Genomic DNA, 15,147 nt, shown 5'->3' with positions numbered 1-15,147 from the left:
AAAGGTTCGTGAAGGTCTTTAAGCACGGTGGAGCCGCGACGTCGTCAGCAGGGCTCAGAGTGTGGGTTCAGGATGAGTCTTCTTCCGTAGGGTCAGCCGCGATCCGATCAGCAGGGCTCTTGACTCCGGGATACAACTATTGTCCTGTTGTCGGGTCGCCCCAGATATAGGACTGGAGCCCTTTGATGTCCGGACCCTTGCGCCCGGAGGGGGCGGAGTGGCCGGGTAGGGAGCGGCCAGACGTCCAGCAGGAGAGGCGCCAGGCCCCAGAGAGCTGTGGGGTGATCGCACCTAGGTGGGGAAGGACGGTTGGGGGTCCCATCGATACTGCCCTCCGCCGGGAGTGGGAAGGGTTCACGTGGTATCCCCCGGGCCAGGGGTTGGCGTCTCGATGTCGGGCCTCGCTGGGACAGAGGCCGGGTGAAGCGGGGTCACGCAGGTGGTCACGTGGAGTGACGCATAATCCAAAATGGAAGAGCCCCGAGGTGCATGGGACCTCGTGCGGCTTAGCGAGGGGGAACAGGACCACGCCACGAGGCCGGCTCCCACATGCGTCCCCCCCAGCTGAAGGCAGGGAGAGTCACCCATCTCCTTGGGGGTTCTCCTCGCTGAGGCGGAAGAATCGGGACAGGCCGTCAGCATTGGCGTGGTCGTTGCCGGGCCGGTGTTCCACAGTGAAGTCCATCCCTTGCAGCGAGATGGACCATCGCAACAGCTTGGGGTTCTCGCCCCGCATTTGCATGAGCCACCGCAAGGGCCGGTGGTCAGTTTGGACCCTTAAGTGGGTGCCGAAAAGGTAGGGCCGGAGCTTCTTGAGAGCCCATACCACGGCGAAGGCCTCCCGCTCGATGGTGCTCCACCTCTGTTCTCGCGGCAGCAGTCGGCGGCTGATAAAGGCCACATGTCGGTCGAGGCCCTTGGTGTCCATCTGGGAGAGGACCGCCCCGACCCCGTACTCCGAGGCATCGGTCTGGACTACAAATTCCTTGCTGTAGTCAGGGGCCTGTAGCACAGGGGCAGCGCACATGGCCGCCTTGAGAGCCTCAAAAGCGGTCTGACAGCGGGGAGTCCAGTGCACCGCCTTGGGCTGTTTCTTGGAAGTGAGCTCCGTGAGGGGGCCCACAATGCTGCCATAATCATTGATGAATCGTCGGTAGTAGCCTGTGAGGCCTAGGAAGGCCCGGACAGCGGTCTGGGTTGCGGGGGGCTCCCACGCCTGGATGGCGTCGACCTTTAACTGGAGGGGCGCCACCTGGCCACTCCCCACCTGGTGGCCCAGACAGGTCACAGATCCTTGACCGATCTGGCATTTACTGGCCTTAATGGTGAGCCCGGCTCTTTGGAGAGCGGCCAGGACTTCCCCGAGGTGTCCTAGGTGCGCGGCCCAGTGGTCGCTGAAGACTGCAATGTCGTCGAGGTAGGCCGCGCTGAAGGCTTCTAGTCCGGCCAGGGGCTTGTTCACTAGCCTCTGAAAGGTCGCTGAGGCGTTCTTCATTCCGAAGGGCATTACCCGAAAGTGGTAGTGCCCATCGGGGGTGGAAAAGGCGGATCGTTCCTGGGCGCTGGGAGTGAGCTTGATCTGCCAGTACCCAGCGGTGAGATCAAAAGTGCTCAGGTAGCGGGCGGCCCCTAAGCGATCGATCAGCTCGTCTGCTTGTGGCAAGGGGTGGGCATCGGTCTTGGTGACTGCGTTCAGGCCACGGTAGTCGACACAAAATCTGAGTTCCGGGCAGTGCCGGGGGCGGCGGCCTTCGGCACCAAGACTACCGGGCTGGCCCACGGGCTGTCGGAAGGCTCGATGACTCCGAGGGCGAGCATCTATGCGACCTCGGTCTGTATGCAGGCTCGGACTCGGTCAGGTACTCTGTAAGTGCGGTGTCACACAGGGGGGCTGTCCCCAGTGTCCACGTCGTGGACGCACCAGGGGGTCACCCCGGGCGTGAGAGAGAAGAGGGCAGCGAAGGGTTGCAGCAGCTTCTGGCAGTCATGGCGCTGTTCTGGTGTCAGGGTGGCGGAGAGGCGGACGCCCTCCAAGTAGCCGTCTTGGCCCGAGGACCCCAGGAGGTCTGGTAGGGGCTCAGAGTCACTCTCGCCCCCATAGTCGGTAGCCAGCAGCAGGCTTAGTTCAGTTCGGGCAAAGTGGGGCTTGAGCCGGTTGGCGTGCAGGACCCGGAGGGGGTTCCTCGGGGACTCCATGTCGACCAGGTACGTGACGGGGCTCTTCCTCTCAACTACCTTGAAGGGCCCGGTCCACTTGTCCTGCAGGGCGCAGGGGTCCACGGGTGACATGACCCAGACTTGCTGGCCCGGCTCAAACTCGATGGTTGAGGCATTTTCGTCATACCAGCGTTTCATGTCTTCTTGGCTGGCTTCGAGGTTGGCTTCTGCCAGGGCCCGGAACTTCCGAGTCTGGTTCCGCAGGGTCAGGAGGTACCAGTAGACGTCGGGAGGGGCATCTTGGACTTGCGCCTCCCAGCCCTCTTTGACCAGGCTGAGGGGCCCTCGGACGGGGTGCCCATACTATAGTTCGAAGGGGCTGAAGCCCAGGGATTTCTGTGGTACCTCTCGATAGGCGAACAGGAGGCAGGGCAGCAGGACATCCCATCTCCTCCTCAGGGGCTCTTCCAGGCCCTTGATCATCCCCTTCAGGGTTCTGTTGAACCGCTCGACCAGTCCGTTCCCCTGGGGGTGGTAAGGGGTGGTGAATTTATAGGTGGCCCCACATTGTTGCCAGAGGGATCTTATGTACTTTGAAATAAAGTTCGTACCCCTGTCGCTCACCACTTCTCGGGGGAACCCCACCCTGGAGAAGATGCCCATCAGGGCCCGGCCCACCACTGGAGCTGTCACGGTGCGGAGTGGGATGGCCTCGGGGTATCAGGTGGCGTGGTCGACCAGTAGCAGGATGAAGCGGTGTCCCAGGGCGGTTCGGGGGTCGAGGGGCCCCATGATGTCGATCCCCACTTGTTCGAACGGGGTGTTGACGGTTGGAAATGGTTGCAGGGGGGCTTTCACTCGACCCCCAGTCTTCCCGCTAGCTTGGCAGGTCGGGCAGGACCGGCAGTGATGGTCCACGTCTCTTCTCATCCGGGGCCAATAGAAATGGGTCACTAGGCGGCTGTAAGTCTTGTCCCACCCGAGGTGTCCGGCGAGGGGCACGTCATGTGCCAGGTTCAGGAGGAACTCTCGAAATCGGAGGGGGACCACCAACACCCGGCTGGCCCCTAGTTCGGCGACTTTCTGCTCGCTGTACAATAAGTCATTGTCCCAATAGACCCAGTGGGTTCCCGTGGGGTCCCCCGCAGCCTGGGCGGCCGCTTGCTGTCGGGCCTCCTCGAGTGACGGGCAGGCCTTCTGCTCTTGCTGGAATTGTTTGCGGGTGGGGCCCCCGTCGTGGCGCCACTGGGCCAGCTCGGGGATCTCGCGGAGGGAGGCGGCCTCGTCGGGAGAAAGTTCGGACGGCCCGGCCTCCTCGTCAGGTTCCTCCGTGCCGGAGGAGGGTGATAGTTCGGGGCCCGTCGGCTTGTCGGGGGCCGTGGCAGCGGCTGGTTGGGCGGTCATGGACCGGGTGGTGGCGCAGGCCCACTCGGGCAGTCCTAGCATCCCCAGATGCTCTCGGCGTTCCACCTGGGCCCAGGGGGAGCTCTCTAGGTCATTCCCCAGGAGGCAGTCTACGGGGGCGTCGTCGCGGACAGTTACTTTTAGGGTGCCGGACACTCCTCCCCACTCGAAGGGGATCCTGGCCATCCGGCACATGCTCTCGGTGTTGTCCGCGGTCCGGACAGGGCATAGGACATGCAGCAGGATTTGTTCGGGGGTCACCAGGTGGCAGCGGACAGCGGTCACACTGGCCCCAGTGTCCCAGAGGGCCTCGGCCCGTCGCCCATTGATGGTGACCCACTGTTGGTACTTCTGGGTGTTGCTTGGGATGGCAGCTCGGGGCACCATTTCTCGGGAGCCCAGGCATACAAGCGACATGGCAGCTGGTTCCCACTCGGGGGACCCGTCGTCGTGGTTTTCCTCCTCGTCTTCTCCCTCCACCAGGGCTGCGGCGGCTATTTGCCGGGGAGGGGGCCCAGCAGTCCCGTTCCGTCTGTTCACGGGGCAGGCCGGGTCGCTCGCATAGTGGCCGGTCTGCTGGCAGCCGAAGCAGGTCACTGTCGGTCGTGGTCCAGGCCGTGCGATAGGGGTCCCCCTTCGGCCCATGGTCAGGGACGTGTGGTTGGTGGCTTGGCCTCATGGCGGGCTTCTGGGTGGCCCGACCGGGAATTCTCGACTGCGGTGGGACCCCCCTCCTCCGCCTCGCTGGCGGGGAGGTCCCGTGGTACTCCGTTGGTAGTCCCCCACTGGGTTCCAGGGGACCCGGGTGTTGACCCATCGGTCTGCTTCGGCGGCGAGCTTCCGGGGCTCGGTCAGTTTACTGTCCAGGAGGTGTTGCCTTAGTTCAACAAAGCAGTTGTTGGCGAGGTGCTCCCAGACAATGAGGTCGAACAGTTCATTGTATGAGGTGACCTTGCTTCCTTTTATCCATCCTTCCAATGCTCGGCTGAAGAAGTCCACGTATTCGACCCACGTGGTACCGGGGAGCTTCTTGCAGTCCCGGAAGCGCTGCCGGTACATCTCGGCTGATAGTCCGTAGCCTGTGAGTAGGGCTTCTTTCATGTGGTCGTATGATGTCATCACCGCATCGGGGAGTTGCAGCAGGGTATACCGGCCCTCGCTGAGTAACCTCCCCCATAGGCCGGCACCCCAATCCTTCCGGGGTACCCGATGGGAGGTCATGGCTACTTCGTACGCTCGGAACCATTGCTGGATGTCGTCATTTTTATAGTACTCCTTGACGACATCCTTGGGGATGTGAACCTTTGGCTCGGTCAGTGGCAGAGCGTCCCGGGCTCCGGGGGTGCTGGTCTCCCCCGTTTTAGATTTTAATTCAAGTTCCTTGAGGCTCCTCTCGTGCTCGAGGGTTAGCCGTCTCTCCTCTAGTTCCCGATGCCGCTTCTTTTCCTCGATTTCCTCTTGCAGCCGTAGTTGCTCCAAGGCTATTTTCTTCTCCGCCAGTAGGAGCTCACCGTCCAGCCGGAGTCGGGCGAGGTCCATTTTGTGTGTCCGGACCCTCTCCCGTTCTCGCATTTCTTCATGGGAAAGGCTGGTTTCTGGGATGGTTCGCCCCCCATCTGTGGGAGTTGGAGTCGGCAGGTTTCCGTCCCGGGCCGAGGTTCCTTCGGCCCGGGGCGGAGTGGTCTCGGGTTCTGTCTAGGCTTTCAGGGCTTTCTGCATTTCTTCCTTGGTGCCCAATCCTGTGGTTGGGATCCCTTTGTCCTTGCAGAATTGTTTCAGTTCTTTGTGGGTGTATTCTTCCAACCTTTCCGGCTGGAAGGTTGCGGCCACGGTTGCCTCTTGGCCTTCCATGGTTCCCTTTTATTTTTCCGTCTGGTTAGGTAGTGGGTGCGTTACTTGCCTGTACGATTGCGTCTGGTTTGGATCCCAGCGCTGCCACCAAATGTTGGAGGGAGGACCACCGGGGAGTCGGGGAGACTATTCCGGGGCACCTTCCTACCGCAAAGTTATAGCCGAGCGCCGCTGAGAAGCCCCCTTCGGGGAGGTCTTTCTCCTATGATCGTACTAGGCCCAGTAACACCACCACACAGGACTCAATATCAGTTGCTTGACTTGGTTCTTTATCAGAAGTAGTACGTTCAATATTTACAGAGGGATCGAGGGATCCAGTAAGAGTCTCAATGTCTGTTAGGGGGATAGGGTAGCGGGACAGTCTTAGTACCAACCAGGTACTGGAGGGCTCTGCGCCAGACCTTGGGTGCTGGTCTCAGAGCGGCTCGGACGTGGGGAGCCGCGACGGCGTCTGCAGGGCTCGGGTGGTAGTTCCGCTAGCGTCGAGCCGCGACACAGTCAGCAGGGCTCCGGTGGTAGGTCCGCTTCGGTCGAGCCGCGACGAGGTCAGCTGGGCTCTGGTAGTAAGGTTCAACAAGGTCAGGCCGCGACAGCGTCAGCAGGGCCCCAAAGGTTCGTGAAGGTCTTTAAGCACGGTGGAGCCGCGACGTCGTCAGCAGGGCTCAGAGTGTGGGTTCAGGATGAATCTTCTTCCGTAGGGTCAGCCGCGATCCGATCAGCAGGGCTCTTGACTCCGGGATACAACTGTTGTCCTGTTGTCGGGTCGCCCCAGATATAGGACTGGAGCCCTTTGATGTCCGGACCCTTGCGCCCGGAGGGGGCGGAGAGGCCGGGTAGGGAGCGGCCAGACGCCCAGCAGGAGAGGCGCCAGGCCCCAGAGAGCTGTGGGGTGATCGCACCTAGGTGTGGAAGGACGGTTGGGGGTCCCATCGATACTGCCCTCCGCCGGGAGTGGGAAGGGTTCACGTGGTATCCCCCGGGCCAGGGGTTGGCGTCTCGATGTCAGGCCTCGCTGGGACAGAGGCCGGGTGAAGCGGGGTCACGCAGGTGGTCACGTGGAGTGACGCATAATCCAAAATGGAGGAGCCCCGAGGTGCATGGGACCTCGTGCGGCTTAGCGAGAGGGAACAGGACCACGCCACGAGGCCGGCTCCCACAATCGCAGAACTAGGGGCCGGTCGAGTGCTGGTGGTCCCCCTCCGATTCCGAGGTTTCCTCCTCAATCTGGCACATGATGTGCCCCTCGCCGGGCACCTGGGGCAAGACAAAACATACAGCCGCCTGGTGACCCACTTCTACTGGCCCCGAATGCGTAGGGACGTGGACAATCACTGCCGGACCTGCCAGACCTGCCAAGCCAGCGGGAAGACTGGGGGACGGGTCAAAGCCCCTCTCCAGCCCTTCCCGGCAGTCAACACCCCGTTCGAGCGAGTAGGGATCAACATAGTGGGGCCCCTGGACCCCCGAACCGCCCTGGGTCACCGCTTCATACTCGTTCTCGTCGACCACGCCACCCGATACCCTGAGGCCATCCCTCTCCGAACTGTGACAGCCCCCATGGTGGGCCGGGCCTTGATGGGAATCTTCTCGAGAGTGGGGTTCCCCCGGGAGGTGGTGAGTGACCGAGGAGCAAACTTTATATCGAAATACATGTGGTCCCTATGGCAACAATGCGGGGTCACCTACAAGTTCACCACCCCGTACCACCCCCAGGGGAACGGACTAGTCGAACGTTTCAACAGAACACTGAAAGAGATGATCAAGGGCCTGGAAGAGCCCCTGAGGCGGAAATGGGACGTCCTGCTGCCCTGCCTCCTATTTGCCTATCGGGAGGTCCCGCAGAAGTCTCTGGGGTTCAGCCCCTTCGAACTCTTGTACGGACACCCTGTCTGAGGTCCCCTCAGCCTGGTCAAGGAAGGCTGGGAGACGAACATCCGAAATGCCCCTCCCGACGTCTACCGGTACCTCCTGACCCTGCGGAACCAAACCCGGAGGTTCCGGGCACTGGCCGAGGCCAACCTCGAGGCCAGCCAAGAGGACATGAAATGCTGGTATGACCAGAACGCCTCCTCCATTGAGTTCGAGCCAGGCCAGCAAGTCGGGGTCATGTCGTCCGTGGACCCCTGTGCCCTCCAGGACAAATGTACCGGGCCCTTCAAGGTGGTGGAGAAGAAGAGCCCCGTCACCTACCTAGTCGACCTGGAGTTCCCCAGGAACCCCCTCCGGGTTCTACACGCAAACCGGCTCAAACCCCACTTTGCCCGAACGGAACTAAGCCTGCTGCTAGCTACCGACGATGGGGGCGAAGGCGACTCCGAGCCCCTACCGTACCTCCTGAGGACCTCCGACCAAGACGGCTCCATAGAGGGCGTCAAACTCTCCACCACCCTGACCTCGGAACAGCGCCACGACTGTCAACAGCTGCTGCAACCCTTCGCTGCCCTCTTCTCCCTCACTCCCGGGGTCACTCCCTGGTGCGTCCATGATGTCGACACCGGGGACAGCCCCCCCATGCGACACCGAGCCTACAGGGTGCCCGACCGAGTGCGTGCCTGCATCCAAGCCGAGGTCGCCAAGATGCTAGCCCTCGGGGTCATCAAACCTTCCGACAGTCCCTGGGCCAGCCCAGTGGTCCTGGTGCCGAAGGCCGCCGCCCCAGGCACCACCCCGGAACTCAGATTTTGCGCGGACTACCGAGGGTTGAATGCCGTCACCAAGACCGATGCCCATCCCATTCCTCGGGCAGACGAACTAATCGACCGCCTAGGAGCCGCCCGCTACCTAAGCACCTTCGACCTCACTGCCGGATACTGGCAGATCAGGCTCACCCCCGGCGCCCGGGAGCGATCCGCCTTCCCCACTCCCGATGGGCACTACCACTTTCGGGTGATGCCCTTCGGCATGAAGAATGCCCCAGCGACCTTCCAAAGACTAGTGAACAAGGTCCTGGCCGGGCTGGAAGTGTTCAGCGCCGCTTATCTGGACGATATTGCCGTATTCAGCAGCCACTGGGCCGAGCACCTGGGGCACCTCGGGGAGGTTCTGTCCGCCCTCCAGAGGGCCGGACTCACGATAAAGCCCAGCAAATGCCAGATAGGCCAGGGATCCATGACCTATCTGGGTCATCAAGTGGGGAGCGGCCAGGTGGCTCCCCTCCAGCCAAAAGTGGACGCCATCAAGGCCTGGGAGCCCCCAGCCACCCAAACTGCTGTCCGGGCCTTCCTGGGCCTCACGGGCTATTACCGGCGGTTCATCCAAAACTATGGGAGCATTGTGGGACCCCTCATGAGCTTACGTCCAAGAAGCAACCCAAAAAGGTGAACTGGACGCCCCGCTGCCAGGCGGCCTTCGAGACCCTCAAGACAGCAATTTGTACCGCTCCTGTGCTGCAAGCCCCCGACTACAGCAAGGAGTTCATAGTACAGACCGATGCCTCGGAGTACAGAGTTGGGGCGGTCCTGTCCCAAGTAAATTCAGAAGGCCTTGACAGACCAGTGGCCTTCATCAGCCGGCGACTGCTGCCCCGAGAGCAGAGATGGAGCACCATCGAGCGAGAGGCCTTCGCCGTGGTATGGGCCCTCAAAGAGCTCCGGCCCTACCTTTTCGGCACCCCCTTCCGGGTCCAAACCGACCACCGGCCCTTGCGGTGGTTAATGCAAATGAGAGGAGAGAACCCGAAGTTGTTGCGATGGTCCATCTCTCTGCAAGGGATGGACTTCACAGCGGAACACCGGCCCGGCAACGACCACGCCAATGCCGACGGCCTGTCCCGTTTCTTCCGCCTTGGCGAGGAGAACCCCCAAGGAGATGGGTGACTCTCCCTGCCTTCGGCTGGGGGGGGACGCCTGTTGGACCCGGCCTTGTGGCGTGGTCCTGGCCCCCTTTTCTGGCCGACCGGGGACCTCTTCACCCTTCGGGGTCCCCCCTGGATTGTACACATCTACCCGCACCAGCCAACGTGACCCGACTCCCCCCGGCCGCGGCCCCAGCGAAACCCCGACATCGAGGCACCAAGATCCAGCCAGGGGGCACAACGTGGCCAATCCCCCGATCCCGGAGGAGGGGAGTTTCGATGGGACCCCCAACCGTCCCCCAACGCCTGGGTGCGATCGCTCTCTGGCCTCCCTGGGCACTGGCGCCTCTCCCGCTGGGCGTCTGGCCTCTCCCAGCCCGGCCTCTCCGCCCCCCGGACGCAAGGGTCCGGACATCAAAGGGCTCCAGACCTATATCTGGCGCGAACCCGCACCAGGACAGTAGTTGTATCCTGGAGTCGAGAGCCCTGCTGATCGGATCGCGGCCGACCCTACGGAGAAAAGACTCTTGCCTGGAACTGTACCCCAAGCCCTGCTGACTGCGTCGCGGCTCCACCTTGCTGAGAATAAGATCCTCACGGAAACATCGGGGCCCTGCTGACGCCGACGCGGCCCAACCTCGCTGATCTACCATCGGAGCCCTGCTGACCTCGTCGCGGCTCGACCTAGCGGAACTGCCATCGGAGCCCTGCTGACTTTGTCACGGCTCGAGCTAGCTGAATTGACCCTCCGAGCCCTGCTGACTCTGTCGCGGCTCGACCTCTTCGAGCCGCCCTTGTGTCTGGCACCCGACGCTCGGACTCCCGGAGTCCCTCCCAGCTTGAGGCTTAATACCTGGGCGCAGGGTACCCCCGTACCAGGCTGGTACTGAGACTGTCCCGCACCCCTTCCCCACAAGGACATTGAGACTCTTTTCGGATCCCTCAATCCACCTGTACATATTGCCAAAGAAACCTACGATAATTACCGATAAAAATATATGAGAACGGATACCAGTGTCGAGTCCTGTGTGGTGGTGTTACTGGGCTAGTACGATCATAGGGGAAGGACCTCTCCTAGGAGGCTTCCCAGCGGCGCTCGGCTACTTCCTTGCAGTAAGGAGGCCCACTGGGTGGTCCCGCCGACTCCCCAGTGGTCAGCCTTCCAACACCGCTCTACCAGGCCGTTTCCTTGGGGGTGGTACGGGGTGGTGAACTTATAGGACACTCCACATTGTTGCCACAAGGACGTCATGTATCTGGAGATGAAGTTCGTACCGCGATCGCTCACGACCTCACGTGGAAAACCCATACGGGAAAAGATTCCCATCAACGCCTGGCCCACCCCGGGGGCTGTGACGGTGCACAGGGGTATGGCTTCAGGGTATCGGGTGGCATGATCCACCAGGACGAGGATAAAGCGGTGCCCTTGGGAGGTTGGGGGGTCCAGGGGCCCCACGATGTCGATCCCGACCCGTTCAAAAGGGGTACTGACGACAGGGAAGGGTTGGAGGGGAGCCTTGCGCTTTCCTCCGCTCTTCCCACTAGCCTGGCATGTGGGACAGGACTTGCAGTGGGCTTCTACATCCGCTTTCATTCTGGGCCAGTAGAAGTGAGTCACGAGGCGACTGTAGGTTTTGTCCTGGCCCAAGTGGCCTGCGAGGGGAACGTCGTGGGCCAAGCCCAGGAGGAGGTCTCGGAAGCGTAGGGGTACCACCAGCACCCGGGCGGATCCTAGCTCCACCGACTTCTGCTCACTGTACAAAAGGTCATTCTCCCAATACACCCGGTGCGTTCCAGTTTGGTCGCCCGCGGCCTGGGCCTCTGCTTGTTGCCGGGGCCCGACCAGGGAAGGACAGGTAGCCTGCTCTCGGCAGAACTCCTCTCGGGAGGGGCCCCCCTCGTGGCGCCACTGGGCCAACTCGGGCAGATCGCCTAAACGGTGACCTGTGCGGAGTCGGAAGGTGGGGGTTCATCACTGGCGACTGACCCTCCTTGTGGGGGGATGTGGGGACCCTCGGCGGGTACCATCCTGTCTTCAGTGGTCGGGCGTCGTCGACTTCCCCAAGGGGGGTCAGTTGGGCTGCCATGGATCGGGTGGTGGCGCACACCCACTCTGGGAGACCCATCATCCCTAGGTGGGTCTTGCGCTCGACTTGTTTCCAGGGGGATCTTTCCAGGTCGTTCCCCAGGAGACAGTTGACTGGCTGGGAGGTTCTCACTGCGACTTTCAGTTTACCGACCACCCCTCCCCATTCAAAAGGCACCAGGGCTACCTTACACAGACTTTCCGTATTGTCAGCGGAAATTACCGGGCAAAAGACGTTGGGGAGGACCTGGTCTTCGTTGACCAAATGACTGAGGACACCGGTGATGCTGGCCCCGGTGTCACGAAGGACCTCTACTTGGTGGCCATTGATCGTTACGAGCTGCCCATATTTCTTCGTGTTGGAGGGCAGGAGGCTTCCAGGGACCATTTCTCTATCTCCTAAGGATACTAGTGCCATGGCTGCGGGTTCCCACTCTACGGTCTCCTCCACCTCCTCCCCCAGTGCTACATTGGCTATCTGTCTAGCGGGGGGTGCTGCCTGGGTGATGTGTGGGGCCATGGGGCATTCAGGGTCGTTGGCGTAATGCCCGGGCTTCTGACAACGAAAACAAGTGATGGTCACCCGGTGCCCCCGTCTCACGGGGGGGCCGGATACAGCTGGTGGGGGTACCGGGAAAGGCGGAGGTTGGGTTTTCGGGGGACTGGACTGGGACTCTCTCAGCCCTCCCTGGTTCCTCCCCCCTCTCTGGCAGGGTGGTCCCTGACTGGCTCGGGGGTACTCTCCTACAGGGCCCCGGGAGACCCGGGTGTTGGTCCAGCGATCCGCCTCGACAGCCAGCTTTCTCGGATCCGTGAGCTTGCTGTCGAGCAGATGCTGGCGCAGTTCCACAAAGCAGTTCGCAGCCAGGTGTTCCCACAACATAAGGTCGGTTAGTTCTTCTAGGGTGGTTACCTTGCTGCCCTTGATCCACCCATCGAATGCGCGGCTGAAGAAGTTTACATACTCCACCCAGGTGGTGCCCGGGATCTTCCTGCAGTCCCGGAACCGCTGGCGGTACATCTCCGGGGTGAGGCCGTACCTTGTGAGGAGGGCCTCTTTCATGTGGTTGTAGGAGGTCTGCATGGAGGCTGGTAGGTCGAGCAGGGTGTCTCTCCCCTCGCTCAGGAATCGTCCCCACAACCCGGCCCCCCAATCCATCTGCGGGACCCGATGGGAGGTCATGGCGACCTCGTATGCCCTGAACCACTGTTGAATGTCATCGTTTTTGTAATATTCTTTGACCACATCCTTGGGGATGTAGACCTTCTGCTCCACGGGGGAGGCCGCCTCTCGGTTTCCCGGGGGCCGCGCTTCTTCGCTTTTTGCTTTTAGCTCCATTTCCTTCAAGCTGCGTTCGTGCTCCAGTTGAAGTCTCCTTCCTTCGTGTTCCCTTTGGAGTTTCTTCTCTTCTAGTTCTCCTTGCACTCGCATCTGTTCCACTGCTAGCTTTTTCTCGGCTAATTTCAACTCGCCCTCGATTTTGAGTTTGGCTAATTCGAGTTTGTGATGGCGACTTCTTTCTCTGTCTGCGAGTTCCTCCGGGGATAGGCCCCCGTCTGGAACAAAGCTTCGCACCTGGTGGCTGCTGCGTTCTCCTTGGGAGGGTCCAGCTTCGTCGTGGGGCTCCACCGCTCCTTCCGGGCAGGGGGTTCCAGAATCCACCCAAGCTTTCAGTGCCTTCTGCATATCTTCTTTGGTGTTGAGACCAGTGGTAGCGATTTTGAGTTCTTTGCAGAATTGCTTCAGTTCTCTGTGTGTGTACTCCTCCAGTTGTTCCGCCTGGAACACGGTACTGGTGTCGTTTTCTGTGAGAACCACGGCGTTTCCTTCTGCCATCTTTGTCGGTAGTGTGTCAGCCATTCACGGTACGATCTCTAGATTATGGGCCCGAATCCCACCGCTGCCACCAATGTTAGAAGGCGACCTCAGAGGGGCCCGGAGGGGTCACTGACAAGCCTGAGGTCAACCCTCAAGGTATCGTAGCCGGGCACTGGCGGGAGACTCCTCAGGGGAGGAGTCTCGTATCTAGGATCGTACACTCGGCACCACACGACAAAGAGACACCACACCGGGAGTTCTTAAGAACAAATCTTTATCAGATCGGAGTCGTAGGATCTTTATGATCAGCAAGGCAAATATATACAAGTAGAGCACGGGCTCACAGTCTCGGGGGGTTAGGAGGTAGCAGGACAGTCTTTGGGGATATGGATCAAATGCAGGGTCGTACCCGGCGCACAGCTCACAATCCTCGATCTGGGGGATACGCTTGTCGTCATCGGGGTCCGGCGGGACCAAGAGAGTCTGTGGGAGCAGCGAGTCACTAAGCAGGGCTCAAGCACAAGTCGGAGTTCTTACGATCTTTTCGGGGAGCCGCGAGTCACTCAGCAGGGCTCAAGCACAGGTTCGGAGGTCTTACGTTCTTCAGGGAGCCGCGAGTCACTCAGCAGGGCTCAAGCACAAGTTCGGAGGTCTTACGATCTTCAGGGAGCCGCAAGTCACTCAGCAGGGCTCAGGTGTTTCCAAAGGCGAATCTCCCGGATAGTCCCAGAGCACCCCTTGTTATAGGACGACTCCTCTTTGATGTCCGGAGTCTTTGCAGGCAGGGGTCTTGTCACCTGGGGGTTGCTTGTCGGGGTTTCCTGCCATTGTCTTTTGATCCTTTCAGGGCCGGTTCGGGAGGAGTCCCAGACACCCAGCAGGCGTGGAGCCAGCCCTCGGGGAGGCCGGCGGGCCGATCGAAACCCACCTTCCCAGGGGAGCTCAGAGGTGCGATGGAAACTGCTCCTCCCTCTCTCATCCCAATGGGAGCGCGATGTTCCCCAGCCGGAGTGGCGCCTCTAGGCCAGGGTCGCGCTGGGGCCGGGCGGCCATCATGGTGCATGAAGTGGGCATGTGGGCCCGGTGTGGCCGAAAGGAGGAAGGCCATGGACGGGGAAGTCCGGGTCGGGTGTGTGTGTGTTCTGGGGGGAAGGATCGGCTAGGCCGTGTGCTCGGGGGCTGCCTGAGGTGCATGGGTCAGGTTATGTGGTGCGGGGACAGGGGTGGCCATGCTATGAGGCCGGGTCTAACACCAAAGATGTCACAAGCGGCACTGATTGATTTATGAAAGAACCAGTGTGGACAGCTAGCGGGTATGATGGTCTAAAATTTTTTAAACATGTCTAGTCCTCAAAGGAAGCCCCAGATCTACTGGCCATTTGAATCATGACACCCTTTATGGACCTGGACGCGGTGCTTCCACCTTTAAAGTAGTGGAGTAGCTTATTCCCGCAGATCACATGTGACTTTTATGCACCCAAAAATCAGGGTGAACGACTGTCTTTTGAGAGGTGTTTCTCAACAGCATCCTTGGATGGCTGGAAGTTAATTAGAGAATATGGTCTTCCATCATAGCACTCTTTTCTGAATTCCCAAATTGTTATCCTATATCAGTTAGTTAAACGCTACACAAACTAAAAGAATGGAATACATCATTCCCGTAGACGCGGAGTGGACAGCCCTAAGAATCAGTGTGAACGGATCACAAAGACGCAGCCTCAGGGAGGGCAGGCAACTCCTCAAAATGGAGGTGCCCTGGGGAAGAAACACATTCCAGATGAAATGTAGGTTGTGGAGTTCTGCAGTCTGGTGCGAGACTAGGGGTCAATGGAGGAGCACTCTCCAGGAAGGATCCATACAGTGGACATGGAACATCTCTCACAAGGGTAGCACTTCCATGAGAAGAGACCAGGGTCACCAGTGATTGTAAGTGGAAGGAGAGCACTGCTTCTCCCTACCGACCAACCAGTTATTCAAGGAGCAACATGTCACTTCTTTGGTGGTGTGGGCTGTGTCCAACGGACTGATGGGAATTGT

The 15,147-nt window shown here is 60.5% G+C and overlaps 1 protein-coding gene across 2 annotated transcripts in view; it reads left to right on the top strand.

Moving 5' to 3' along the window:
* LOC146813618 (chitotriosidase-1-like) overlaps positions 1-15,147 on the top strand; it is a 256,567-nt gene that overhangs the window by 135,396 nt on the left and 106,024 nt on the right. The window lies entirely within an intron of this gene.

This window comes from Triturus cristatus, chromosome 6, assembly GCF_964204655.1.
Source record: "Triturus cristatus chromosome 6, aTriCri1.1, whole genome shotgun sequence".
NCBI lineage: Eukaryota > Metazoa > Chordata > Amphibia > Caudata > Salamandridae > Triturus > Triturus cristatus.
The sequence above is the reverse complement of the archived record's forward strand: the minus strand, read 5'-3'. Positions and strand labels throughout refer to the sequence as shown.